Genomic DNA, 14717 nt, shown 5'->3' with positions numbered 1-14717 from the left:
GGCTGTCTCCCTGTCTCCCGCCTGTCCGGCGCTGCTGCTGCAGGAGTCTCCCGCCTGTCCGGCGCTGCTGCTGCAGGAGTCTCCCGCCTGTCCGGCGCTGCTGCTGCAGGAGTCTCCCGCCTGTCCGGAGCTGCTGCTGCAGGAGTCTCCCGCCTGTCCGGCGCTGCTGCTGCAGGAGTCTCCCACCTGTCCGGCGCTGCTGCTGCAGGAGTCTCCTGCCTGTCCGGCGCTGCTGCTGCAGGAGTCTCCCGCCTGTCCGGCGCTGCTGCTGCAGGAGTCTCCCGCCTGTCCGGCGCTGCTGCTGCAGGAGTCTCCCGCCTGTCCGGCGCTGCTGCAGCAGGAGTCTCCCGCCTGTCCGGCGCTGCGGCGGCGCCAGAGGCGCCAGAGCCCCTTAACCCAGAGGCGCCAGAGCCCCCGCCCCTCTGTCCCGAGCTTCCGCCCCTCTGTCCCGAGCTTCTGTCCCGAGCTGCCGCCCCTCTGTCCCGAGCTGCCGCCCCTCTGTCCCGAGCTGCCGCCCCTCTGTCCCGAGCTGCCGCCCCTCTGTCCAGTGGGGTCATTAAGTAGGGTCGCCGTGGCTAGGACCCTACGATGGACAAGTTGGGGGACTAAGACTACGGTGAAGTGGGGGCCACGTCCAGCACCAGAGCCGCCACCGCGGACAGATGCCCACCCAGACCCTCCCCAATAGGTTCAGGTTTTGCAGGGGGGGGGGGTACTGTCACACCCTGACCATAGTTTGCTTTGTATGTTTCTATGTTTTGGTTGGTCAAGGTGTGATCTGAGTGGGCATTCTATGTTGGACGTCTTGTTTGTCTATTTCTATGTCTGGCCTGATATGGTTCTCAATCAGAGGCAGGTGTTAGTCATTGTCTCTGATTGGGAACCATATTTAGGTAGCCTGGGTTTCACTGTGTGTTTGTGGGTGATTGTTCCTGTCTCTGTGTTTTGTACCAGATAGGACTGTTTTAGGTTTTCTCACGTTTGTTGTTTTTGTTCGTTATCTCATGTGTAGTGTCTTTATAAATTAAAGAACATGAACAACCACGCTGCATTTTGGTCCGCCTCTACTTCACCTAAAGAAAACCGTTACAGTAGGTAACAATCCTTGGCATGAACTGCCAACAGTATTACCCATATTAATTGTTCAATATTTTTTAATATATATATTTTTAATTGCTATATATAAAGCAAATTGAGGTGAGAGCATTGGAAATTCTTTTAGCGGTTGATCTGCTTCTGTTCAATGGGTGGTACTGTGTGCTCTTTTCGAAGGATTGATCCTGGCACAGGGGTGGTCTGCTGGTCACTGGGATAACAACCCAACCAGGAATGGGGAGGGGCTTTAGCCAGTGGAATAGTGGAGAACAATTGGAGGGTTACTTAGTAGCAATGCAAATATCATGGTACAGCTATATGGACAGCCAATCACTATGGTACTTTTTAATGGTACATTTACAAGCATGTATTATGATAAATATATTTGGAATTTGTATCTCATTATGGTAAATGGTGAAATAAGTATAGCCAGTTAATTGTTATGTCTTAGCAGATTATAAGAAAAGAACAATATTTACCTGGCTTTACCTAAATGATCAATCCTGCAAGCAATTTTGGTTATTATGGTGGGAGATTATAATACTGTTTTAAATACCTCAATGGACCGTAAAGGAAATCACATTACAAACGATCGGAAAAATGCACCATTTCTTTCCCTTCTTCAACATAGAAATGCTACCAAAAATAATTTACTGAAACTTTTTACAAATCACGGAGTCACCCATGATTTACCAAATTATATTTTGAAAGAGGAAGCTTTAAGCATATGTATTTGTTTCAGTCTCCTGGAGCTAACCCTGCAGATAGCACTACTGGGTGATCTGAAAAGTCATAGTTAATTGATCAATAATATAATAATACTTTAAGCAAAAAAATATATTTTCAATTTACAATCTGTAGAAACTATGAGAATAGAAAGGTTCAGAACTTTTTTGAATCATCACAGCACAGTTGAAAAATATGTCACAACTTCCGCCGAAGTCGGTTCCTCTACTTGTTCGGGCGGCTTTCGGAGGTCGACGTCACCGGTCTTCTAGCCATCGCCGATCCACCTTTCATTTTCCATTTGTTTTGTCTCGTTTTCCCACATACTTGGTTTACATTTCCCTCATAACTTGTCGTGTATTTAACCCTCTGTTCCCCCCCATGTCTGTGTGTGAAATGGTTTATTGTCAAGGTTGGCACGCTGCCGGCTGGTTTGCGCCGGGTTTTAATACCCGTGCTTTGTGGCAGCTGGTACTTTGTACTTGGGTTTTTGTACTTTGTGCTGCCTCACTTGTTTGTTGGGCATTTGTTTTGGGACACGGTTGCGTTCTGTGCAATTTATTGCCTTAGTAAAGTGCTTTGTCCACTCATCTCTGCTCTCCTGCGCCTGACTTCCATGCACCAGCCACATTCACCCCTTGACAATATATGGCAAATACAAATCCAATATGGAGGGTGTTAAAAGATAGATGGGAGGGGTTGAACGGAGCTGAAGGTTGGGACTAGTAACAACAAATAATAGCACAGTTTGAAAGTTATGGCAAATAGAAATCAAACCAGATGGGAGAGGTTGAGGGTAGAGGAAGGACAGTAGTAAAAACAAACAAATATAACTATTGTAAAAATAGACTGTGTCACTGAAATGTATATAATATGTATAAGCTGGAAGTAGAGGCATAAGCATTGTTGTTCACTAGTTTACTCCAATTAGGGGAGGGGTGGTAGGGTTAGAAAGTAATAAAGGAACAAGTACATTAGAGTGTACATTTCTTGCATGGAAGAGCCTTAATTTCTCAGAACAAGAATAGACTGACGAGTTCGAGAAGAAAGTTCTTTGTTTCTGGCCATTTTGAGCCTGTAATCAAACGCACAAATGCTGATGCTCCAGATACTTAACTAGTCTAAAGAATGCCAGTTGTATTGCTGCTTTAATCAGATCAACAGTTATCAGCTCTGCTAACATAATTGGGAAAGGGTTTTCTAATGATCAATTAGCTTTTAAAAATTATAAACTTCGATTAGCTACACAACGTGCCATTGGAACACAGGAGTGATGGTTGCTGATAATGGGCCTCTGTATGCCTATGTAGATATTTCATTAAAAAACGTCAGTTTCCAGCTACAATAGTCATTTACAACATTAACAATGTCTACACTGTATTTCTCATCAATTTGATGTTATTTTAAGGGACAATTTTTTTGCTATTCTTTAAAAAACAAGGACATTTCTAAGTGACCCCAAACTTTTGAACGGTAGTGTGTATATATATATATATATATATATATATATATATATATATATATATATATATATATATGTGTATGTATGCATATGTCTGTACAGTACCACTCAACATTTTAGACACACCTACTCGTTCAAGGGTTTTTCTTGATTTTTACTATTTTCCACATTGTAGAATAATAGTAAAGACATCACAACTCTGAAATAGCACATATGGAATCATGTAGTATCCAAAAATGTGTTAAGGAGAAGTATATCTATAATTTTGTGCAAAATACTTGTATCTTTTATCAAAGCTTATGATGAGTATTTCTGTAAATTGATGTGGCTCTCTGAAAATTCACCGGATGTTTTCGAGGCACTGACCATAAAGCACCAATGTAAACTGAGATTTTTGGATATAAATATGAACTTTATCGAACAAAACATACATGTATTGTGTAACATGAAGTCCTATGAGTGCCATCTGATGAAGATCATCAAAGATTAGTGATTAATTTTCTCTCTATTTGTGCTATTTGTGACTATCTTTGGCTGGAAAATGGCTGTATGTGTTTTTGTGACCAGGCTCTGACCTATCATAATCATATGGTGTGCTTTCGCTGTAAAGCCTTTTTGAAATCGGACACGATGGGTAGATTAATAAGAAGTTAAGCTTTAATTTGCTATATTGCACTTGTGAATGTATGAAAGTTAAATATTTATAACAAATATTTTTGAATTTCGCTCTCTGCCTTTTCAGCGGATGTTGTCGAGGGGTTCCAATAGCGGAACCTCTAGCCCTAACAAGTTTTAAGCAAGTGAGGAGTTTTTGTATGGGAGGCAATGAGATTTAGTCAAGATAAAAATGAATAGCTATTTTGATTTATGAGGCTTATTTGAGCTAATAGTAGTTTCGTAATACATAGGTTGTTACAAATGTACTGATAAGTGTGATGCACCTGACATCTCGGCAACCTTGAGAAAAAACACTTTATATCGTAGTTGTCCCTATATCATGTTGTTAAATTCGAACCTCTCTAGCATATTCATGAGGGTAGCATAGCATCTCAATCTCCATCGAATACAAGTGGTTGACCTCAACATCACTCATTAAATATTCCAAAATGTAATCAAATAACAAGATGTATTCACCAATCCAAAGAGACGAATATGCGGGAGCTTGACAGCCCGCCGTTCTGATCTGCGGACAACGAATCTCATTGTTAGGGAGAAGACACGAATATCTTGTCATTATATCCAGTATCTCTGCCTTAGGCCTTCCCGAAGGCCTAGACACGTCACCACTGAGAGCGCAAGAGTAAAGAATCAGCGAGCAGTAGTCTTCCCATGCTAGTAGCTAGCTACACACACATCACAACTGCTGCTACCAGACTCTTATTATACTGCTAAATGTATACACATGCCGTGCATCTACCCTTACCCAATACACATGTAAATATTGTACTATAAATTGTGCCTTCCTGTATTATACTTAGGCTAAAATGTTTATTCTATTTTTTACTATTTCTTATTGTTGTTCCATTCCCGAGAAGGAACCTGCAGGTAAGCATTTCATTGGACGATATGTACACCATGTGTATCTGGTACATACGACCAATAAAAATATAACATTTAAACTAGCTTGTGTTGTAGTAGTTTGACAATGGCGGCTGCAGCAGCAGCAGCATCAGCTTCAAGGTGGTTGCTGTTGCTAATTTGTTAGCATCACCCTTTAAATGTTAAACTTTGTTTTCAAATTATCATCTGGTGAGTGGCACTGTTTTTTATTGAAGCTCACTAGCTATCTCTGAAAATAATGTGTGGAACATTGTTGCATTTAAACTTAAGTTTATATCACCAGTTAGTGTGATGAGCGTGATAATGTATATTTGCAATGTGAAGTAATAGCTGGTTTGTTAATTTAATTTTGGAAATGAAATGGTTGTGTTTTTGTATTGTTATGGTTAGGGCCTACTGGAATGAATGGGCTGATTATTCTTTAACATTATTATATGCTGTGTGTGACTGTCTATCAGCCGTGTCTATGCGTTTGACCAAAACAGCACTCGTTTGTTTGATTAATTTATAATGTCATCAAAAAAGCATTGCTCCTCCTTCACGAGAACTAGAATGATCTGACTACAGAACATATAAGTCGGGCACATTAAGGGATTCTATGTTCTGTTATTTTCTTGATTTTTGATTTTGATATGTAGGCTATTTGGAATATTTTTTATCCCTCTGAGGGCCTAGGTCCTAGTCTCGGTTCGACACTGGGGTTAAGATATCGCCATACTGTGATGTTATATTGTTGTATTTTTTGTCCAACTAAAGAAGGTCCTTACTATAACGTTAACTTTTTGGAGCATTTTTAAAACCTTTACTGGACCTAGACCAATGACAAGTCATGCCCATTTTTTTCCGCCTTTCCAGATTGAAGAAGCCTTGAGAGGAGCATAGAATGTGCTCCTCTCAAGGCTTCTTCAATCTGGAAAGGCAACTCTGTTCAAATCAAATCAAATCAAATCAAATTTTATTTGTCACATACACATGGTTAGCAGATGCTAGCAGATCAAATCAAATCAAATCAAATTTTATTTGTCACATACACATGGTTAGCAAATGCTTGTGCTTCTAGTTCCGACAATGCAGTAATAACGAGCAAGTAATCTAACTAACAATTCCAAAAAAAAAACTACTGTCATACGCAGTGTAAGGGGATAAAGAATATGTACATAAGGATATATGAATGAGTGATGGTACAGAGCAGCATAGGCAAGATACAGTAGATGATATCGAGTACAGTATATACATATGAGATAAGTATGTAAACCAAGTGGCATAGTTAAAGTGGCTAGTGATACATGTATTACATAAGGATGCAGTCGATGATATAGAGTACAGTATCAACGTATGCATATGAGATGAACAATGTAGGGTAAGTAACATTATATAAGGTAGCATTGTTTAAAGTGGCTAGTGATATATTTACATCATTTCCCATCAATTCCCATGATTAAAGTGGCTGGAGTAGAGTCAGTGTCATTGACAGTGTGTTGGCAGTAGCCACTCAATGTTAGTGGTGGCTGTTTAACAGTCTGATGGCCTTGAGATAGAAGCTGTTTTTCAGTCTCTCGGTCCCAGCTTTGATGCACCTGTACTGACCTCGCCTTCTGGATGGCAGCGGGGTGAACAGGCAGTGGCTCGGGTGGTTGATGTCCTTGATGATCTTTATGGCCTTCCTGTAGCATCGGGTGGTGTAGGTGTCCTGGAGGGCAGGTAGTTTGCCCCCGGTGATGCGTTGTGCAGACCTCACTACCCTCTGGAGAGCCTTACGGTTGAGGGCGGTGCAGTTGCCATACCAGGCGGTGATACAGCCCGGCAGGATGCTCTCGATTGTGCATCTGTAGAAGTTTGTGAGTGCTTTTGGTGACAAGCCGAATTTCTTCAGCCTCCTGAGGTTGAAGAGGCGCTGCTGCGCCTTCCTCACGATGCTGTCTGTGTGAGTGGACCAATTCAGTTTGTCTGTGATGTGTATGCCGAGGAACTTAAAACTTGCTACCCTCTCCACTACTGTTCCATCGATGTGGATGGGGGGGTGTTCCCTCTGCTGTTTCCTGAAGTCCACAATCATCTCCTTAGTTTTGTTGACGTTGAGTGTGAGGTTATTTTCCTGACACCACACTCCGAGGGCCCTCACCTCCTCCCTGTAGGCCGTCTCGTCGTTGTTGGTAATCAAGCCTACCACGGTTGTGTCGTCCGCAAACTTGATGATTGAGTTGGAGGCGTGCATGGCCACGCAGTCGTGGGTGAACAGGGAGTACAGGAGAGGGCTGAGTTCAAAGTTTAGTCTAGATTCTAGAACATGCATCTTTCTTGTCCTATGCAAGCCCACCAGGAGGGAAAAAAGTATAGAGAACAGAGCTTTGAAGAGTGTTGTTGTACGCTACACCAGTCTAATCCTGCACACAACACTGAAACTCTTCAAGGGATTTCTAACTCTGAAGGCGAGGAATGATGCCTAAATGTTCTCATTTCCATATATTACTTCTGGAGAAAAACACTTAGGGGAGGTTTTCAACTAGGAATGTGTTTATTTCCTGGACTGGACTGTTTAACATTAAAAGAATCCAATCTCGTTTAGACAGCTGCAAATTAGGCGTAATTAATTATTTTTGATGACTAGGGTATTGGGATTAGTCCAAAACGTTCTTATCCATCTCTTTGCTGTTCCAGGGATGTAGTTAAAATGAGATACACAATGCTCATGCTGTTAGTTGCGTTATGTGTTTCACCAAATCTACATATGTAGACACACGGACATTCAAATATAAAGGGTATTTGTGATGGTACCATACAGAGAGGTGATGTGTGGTTGTTACCAACTGCACACCTTCACAGTTCATTAAACCAGAGCAGTATTTTATTAATAAACTGCAGTATCTTCTCTAAGAACACTCCAGTATTTTCTCAATTTCATTATCTCACCTCTACCTGCAATGGGGGAGATTTGCATTGCCTTCAGGCAGGTGTTAACTTTCATTTTCACACATACAGATTTGACAATAATAATTTAGATCCAGGCTGCGGATAAACAGTTTAAAAAATAGGATTTCTAAAGGCAGCGGTTCCTTAAGACTAACTTATGATTTTCTTCCCCAGTCCCATGTGTAGTGTCATTGTCACGCCCTGAGTATAGAGAGCCTTTTATTCCCTATGTTAGTTAGGTCGGGGTGTGACTAGGGTGGGTTATCTAGGGTATTGTATGTCTATGTTGGCCTGGTATGGTTCCCAATCAGAGGCAGCAGTTTATCGTTGTCTCTGATTGGGGATCATATTTAAGCAGCCATTTCCCCCACTGTGTTTTGTGTGATCTTGTTTCTGTGTAGTTGCCTGTGAGCACTGCTCGAGCTTCACGTATCGTTTATTCTTCTTTATTGTTTTTGTCAGTTTAATTTAATAACCATGTGGAACTCATACGCTGCACCTTGGTCCGTTAATTTGTTAGACGATTGTGACAGTCATTGGTGTTCTATTAGGGTGATGCTGTATTAGACAGGGGATAGGGGTGAATAAGAACAAGCGGAGAAACACGTGATCAACCCTCCATCTGGAGAACTACTGGATGTGCAGGCTTTTGATCCAGCCCTGAAATACACCAGAGTCTGCTTATGAAGTTACTGTTAAGCACCTGATTTGGTGTGTTACAAAATATTGCAACATTATAACTAAATATCTTTATATAATGAATCAGGGATCAAATGGATAAGGTAAGCTACTTCAAAGCAAGATAGCTAACTTAGACATGTTTATTTATAACCTTATAAGGCTAAAATATGTATGTTTAAGGGGAGATCTATGCACAGCATGGAAGTGATTTGTAAATAAGGCTATTCTTCAAGTATTGTTAATGTTGTTGGAAGGAGATGGCTAGTTGAATGATAGGGCAACATTTAGATTTCCATCTAAATAGACACACTCAAACATAAAAAATGTTCATGAGATGGCAATAAACGACAACTGGTAATGTTGCATAGTTTTAGAAAGGTCTGGAACTCACCTTTCTGGTAAGAATTGTGATAAATTGCTGATATGTTCTCACTTTTGAGGACACAACCTCAAGTACTTATTACAAATATGATTTTTCCTATTCAACAAAAGTGGGGGCAATACTGCTGTAAATGACTGAAATGCTTTCTAAATATATTACAATCAAATTATAAACAACCCACTAAAATATTTCACATTTCATATAACTAAAATAAATATGATCATACTTAGTGACAGTACAATCTTGGCACTATTTCATAAAACTGCAGACAGAGAATTTTCTCTTAAATGTCCATTGAGTGGCGCAGAGACACCATTCAAATGTGAGCAAACTCCACAATTTCAGTTTTAAGCACAAAGTGATTTTGCCCATCTGTGACCAAGAGAAAGTGGTCTTAGTTCAATTCTATGAAATGATTGAGTATTTTTTCATGATGAGAGCTCTAAATCCGGCTGAGAATATCATAGCAAGATGAAACTACTATTGTTGCATCCGCTAGATTCTCCTGTTTCACATACACAGGAAATCATTCCATTGTCTGGATAGGCCAGAAAATGTGACATGTCTCTCCCTACGCAAATATGGGGTCTGAAACCTGACACTTTAAAGTCAGCTGAATTGGCTTTCTAGTTAGTCCGAATCATAATTTTAGAGGCTACATGCTGCTGAAATGTCTAATCTCTCTCTCTCTTCGTGCAACGTCCCACTCGCACTGGCACACACACACACACACACACAGGTGATGCACACACAGAGATGTGCTGAATGGTCATTCCAATTATGGCTGATATGTAGATTTTTAAGTGATTGAAAATACACTCCATGACCAAAGTATGTGGACACCTGCTCGTCGAACATCTCATTCTAAATTCATGGGCATTAATATGAAGTTGGTCCTCCCTTTGCTGCTATAACAGCCTCCACTTTTCTGGGAAGGCTTTCCACTAGATGTTGAAACATTACTGCGGGGACTTGCTTCCATTCAGCCACGAGCATTAGTGAGGTCGGGCACTGATGTTGAGCGATTAGGCCTGGCTCGCAGTTGGCGTTCCAATTCATCCAAAAGGTGTTTGATGGGGTTGAGGTCAGGAATCTGTGCAGGCCACTCAAGTTCTTCCACGCTGATCTCGACAAACCATTTCTGTATTGACCTCGCTTTGTGCACTGGGATAATGTCATGCTGAAACAGGACAGAGCCTTCCCCAAACTGTTGCCACAAAGCTGGAAGCACAGAATATTCTAGAATGTCATTGTATGCTGTAGTGTTAAAATGTACCTTCACTGGAACTAAGGGGCCTAGACCAAACCATGAAAAACAGCCCCAGACCATTATTCATCCTCCACCAAACTTTACAGTTTGCACTATGCATTCGGGTAGGTAGCATTCTTCTGGCATTTGCCAAACCTAGATTCATCCATCGGACTGCCAGATGGTAAAGCGTGAGTCATCACTTTACACCATTCCAGCCGACGCTTGGCATTTCGGATTGTGATTTTAGGCTTGTGTGCGGCTGCTCGGTCATGGAAATCCATTTCATGAAGCTCCCGTTGAACAGTTGTTGTGCTGATGTGGCTTCCAGAGGCAGTTTGGAACTCGGGAGTGAGTTTTGCATCCGAGGACAGATAACTTTTACACGCTACGCACTTCAGCACTCGGCGGTTCCCGTTCTGTGAGTTTGTGTGGCCTACCACTTTGCGGCTAAGCCGTTGTTGCGCCAAGACGTTTCCACTAATTTGAAGTATCCACATACGTTTGTACCTATAGTGTATTTCCCTGTCAATCATAGTTGGTTCTCTGCACACAATAACAGATTGCAGTTTCCCATCTGCTTGCCAGAGCAAACAAACTCTACTGTGTGTTCTAGTACAGCTCCCTGAGGTGCACCATCAAAAGCATACCGCTATGTGTGTGTGTGTGTGTGTGTGTGTGTGTGTGTGTGTGTGTGTGTGTGCAGCTGTTGATCCAAGTATTATGTACAGGGAAGCAGGGGACAAATCCTACACAAACAAAGTGCATTTCAATGAGTGCCTAGGGAAGTGTGGCTTTGTACAAAAGGCAACTTCAATCTTATGTGGGAGGGTAGCTATTCCATGCTGAGTTATTGCAAGGGATTTTTGTTTCGCACTAACACCAGTGGCTTTTGTAGTTGTTAGACATCGGCCATGAAATGTGCAGCTTGTATCCAAACTGCATCCATTGTTGCTAAGCTTTGTTATTCTTCCCCAACGTTTTTCTCTGGTTCTTTCTCTCCCTAGCTCCCACACTCACTGTCTGTCCCTTATTATCTCTTTAATCCTGCAGCCACTCCTGAGGACTTATGGAATCTGATATGAGATAGGACATTTAATTAAAATCATAATTAAAGATGATCTAATCATAAGCACACACCTGCTACACTTCTCCGGGACATTGGATTGAACAGTGGAGGTTTTAGGTTTACATGTGTTAAGTAGCTCTTCATTCTTAATTGATTCATGCACCATATGCTTCATGTGTCAGAAGGGAGTTGTAGGCCTATTCCTCTTCATAGTCTCTCTCAGGTTGAAGTAGCGTACAGTTAACATGGGATTTATAGGTTATGACAGTTATGGCAGACATATTTCCACCATTACGATGATACAGCTGATACAGATTGCCATTATGATTTAACAATTATTTTTCCTAAAGGCTATCATCCCCTAGATCGATTCGCTTAAAAGCTGCAATTGTTTTATTGAATCTATAGATTCCAAGCTGCTGGACAACCTGTGTTCTGGTGCAAAATGCTGCTGCCAACTGTGCGGAGGTCTTTATTTTATAAATTCATATCATAGTTGTGCATTGTAACACAACTGAAATGGTTGCCTTGTCTATTGATGCACGGTATAATAAAGCAATAAGGCACGAGGGGGTGTTGTGTATGGCCAATATACCAAGGCTAAGGGCTGTTCTTAGTCAAGATGCAATGCGGAGTGCCTGGAGACAGCCCTTGGCCGTAATATATTGGCCGTATACCACAAACCACAGAGATACCTTGGTTACAAACGTAATTAGAACAGTAAAAATAAACATCCCACGGCTTTCAACATATCAGCATTCAGGCCTCGAACCTCCCAGTTTATAATGGAGAATTGATCAGGGGCTGTAGATATAATGGGTAACCCTTTACTGTGGCCTCCCTTAGTATGCAGCTACATAATAGTACGTACAGCTACATAGGACATTTTACCATCTGTCAAAGGCATTTATTAATATTATGAATAATGGCACAAGATGTTATGAAGTATTATTGCTGCTTGAGATTGTCCAGATCTGAGAAAAGAATCCATCTGTATATTTGCCTATCTTGGCTGTTGATATAAGGACAGTTGGTTGAGTTCTGTTACGGTTTTCCTCCGTCGAAAGAGAGTCGGACCAAAATGCAGCGTAAGTTAGATACATATTTAATAAACGAAAAAACACAAAATACAAAACGGAACGTGAAAACCTATACAGCCTATCTGGAGAAATACAAAACACTGAGACAGGAACAATCACCCACGAAACACTCAAAGAATATGGCTGCCTAAATATGGTTCCCAATCAGAGACAACGAGAATCACCTGCCTCTGATTGAGAACCGCCTCAGGCAACCATAGACTTTGCTAGAACACCCCACTAAGCCACAATCCCAAAACCTATGAAAAAACCCCATACATGAACACAACACAAAATAAACCCATGTCACACCCTGGCCTGACCAAATAAATAAAGAAAACACAAAATACTAAGACCAGGGCGTGACAAGTTCTCAAGGAGTCTCTTTTCGTGTAGTCATTTTCACAAAGAAATATGTGAAAGAATCAACTACGTCGGCCATCGCTCATTATATTTATATGTACATATTCTCATTCACCCCTTTAGATTTGTGTGTATTAGGTAGTTGTTGGGGAATCGTTAGATTACTTGTTAGGTATTACTGCACTGTCGGAACTGGAAGCACAAGCATTTCGCTACACTCGCATTAACGTCTGCTAACTATGTGTATGTGACCAATACAATTTGATTTGTGCAGTGCCTTCAGGAAGACTTCATACCCCTTGACTTGGATTAAAATGGATTACATTTTTCTTCTCACACAACTACACACAATACCCAATAAAGACAAATGGAAAACATGCATTTGGATTTTTTTGCAAATGTATATTTAAAACCTCATTCTTTGTGCAGACATCTTTGAATCTTAATTCAAGGGAGTAGATATTTAACAGTTTTTGGAAAACGTGGTCACATAGAAAAACAGAGGGATATTTTACTGTCATTCTGTTACCAAACTTTGCATCTGCATTCTTCCTCAAGTAAATGTGTTTGAGTAAAATTCTCTGTGGCAATTGTTAAAAGTAGACTTTTTCATATAGGTGTATGGTTGGTTAAACTTTGCAATCAACAGTTTTAGCTTGGGATACATTTTAAAGGGAAAAAGTGAGTGTGAGCATCACTCTGTTACAGTGGAATTGCCCTTAGAACCAAGCCCGTTCTTTGCTTGCCTTGTGGGGCAGCCAAAGGAACTGCTCTCTTCTTTACCTGCAGGCTATGATCAAACCATTAACACCTGCCAGATTATTCCGTTCTGTAGCCTCTAGACATCTGACATACTCTGTGGGAACATAGTTTACCCCAGTCATGCCTCTGCTCACCAGTTGTAGAACCAGGTTCCCAGAGCTGTCAGAACAGTAGAATGTGTAGATCTGGAATGGAGGAGGAGAGAATCCATTGCCTGACTTTCTCTGCATACTGAAACCCATGCATTTAAATCCTGGGCTGGGGTCTGATTCTCTCAACCCTTCTACCCAAAGTGTCCTCGTTCACTCCCCCTCATGGATAAAAAAAGTAGAAACTCTCCATAAGGTTGAGTGAGCAAGTGTACTCTTCAGGGAGAATAGAAAATCATACCGCAGGCCTGGAATACCTCCCCTCCTTGTGTATTTTCCTGTAAGAGAGGAATTTTGGAACTTTTTTTGGTTATTGAATGGCACAATGTTTCGACTGCATATACGTCCTTTGTGGGTGCAAGCTGTACTGTATGTTTAACATTTGATTCTATTTCTTATCTACAAGCTGTATTCACCAGTATCCCCCTCCTTCCCCTACCCTCCCCAACATCATCTCATCATCACACCAGAAACCAATGAGGTCCCACTGTAGTAAAGGGACTACTAAGCAATGAGCAAACAAGCAGATGCAGAAAAAATATTTTGGCTACGGATGTCAATTATGTAGAAGACATAAAAGGAAACAAAGCTAATGTTCACCATGGGACAACACAGAAAGCACCTGATCCCATTCAGCAGACCCTTTCCTGGAAAAACACTGTCCTAATAGTTCCTTCGAATTTAAATGGCTAATTCACTGTGATTCGGGGGCCAAATGGATCTGTAATTACCCTCAAATTAAAATTTGGCTGGACCGGTTTTGTGTTTATTGCCATTTCTCTGATTAAGTTCCTCTCTGCATCTCGGCTTCTATCAAGGATGTTGTAAAATCAAATAAGTTGACTTTACTCAAAAATAATTAGGAAAGCGGTTGCCTTGGAATCCGTACAGCAAGGATCCCCAATTACATTCAGCCATTGGCCGATTTTTTTGGTACATAGTTTGTACACTGCAAATTGACCAAAAATATAATAATATGGTGGAGGTGTTTCTATTTGTCCTCTAACTCCTCTAACTTGTACAAGTGTGTAATACATTTTTTTTGCATATACCAACTTCCTCAAGACACCCATAGGGAGTGTGATCATAGCCATGGTCTGCATTGCCCAGCAACCCTGGAGCAATTGGGGTTAAGTGCCTTGCTCAAGGGAACAGCAAAATGTTTTCACTGTCAGCTCCGTGATTCAAACCAGCGACCTTTTGGTTACAGCCCCGACGCTCTAACCACGA

The sequence above is a fragment of the Oncorhynchus tshawytscha genome, linkage group LG09, assembly GCF_018296145.1.
Source record: "Oncorhynchus tshawytscha isolate Ot180627B linkage group LG09, Otsh_v2.0, whole genome shotgun sequence".
NCBI lineage: Eukaryota > Metazoa > Chordata > Actinopteri > Salmoniformes > Salmonidae > Oncorhynchus > Oncorhynchus tshawytscha.
The sequence above is the reverse complement of the archived record's forward strand: the minus strand, read 5'-3'. Positions refer to the sequence as shown.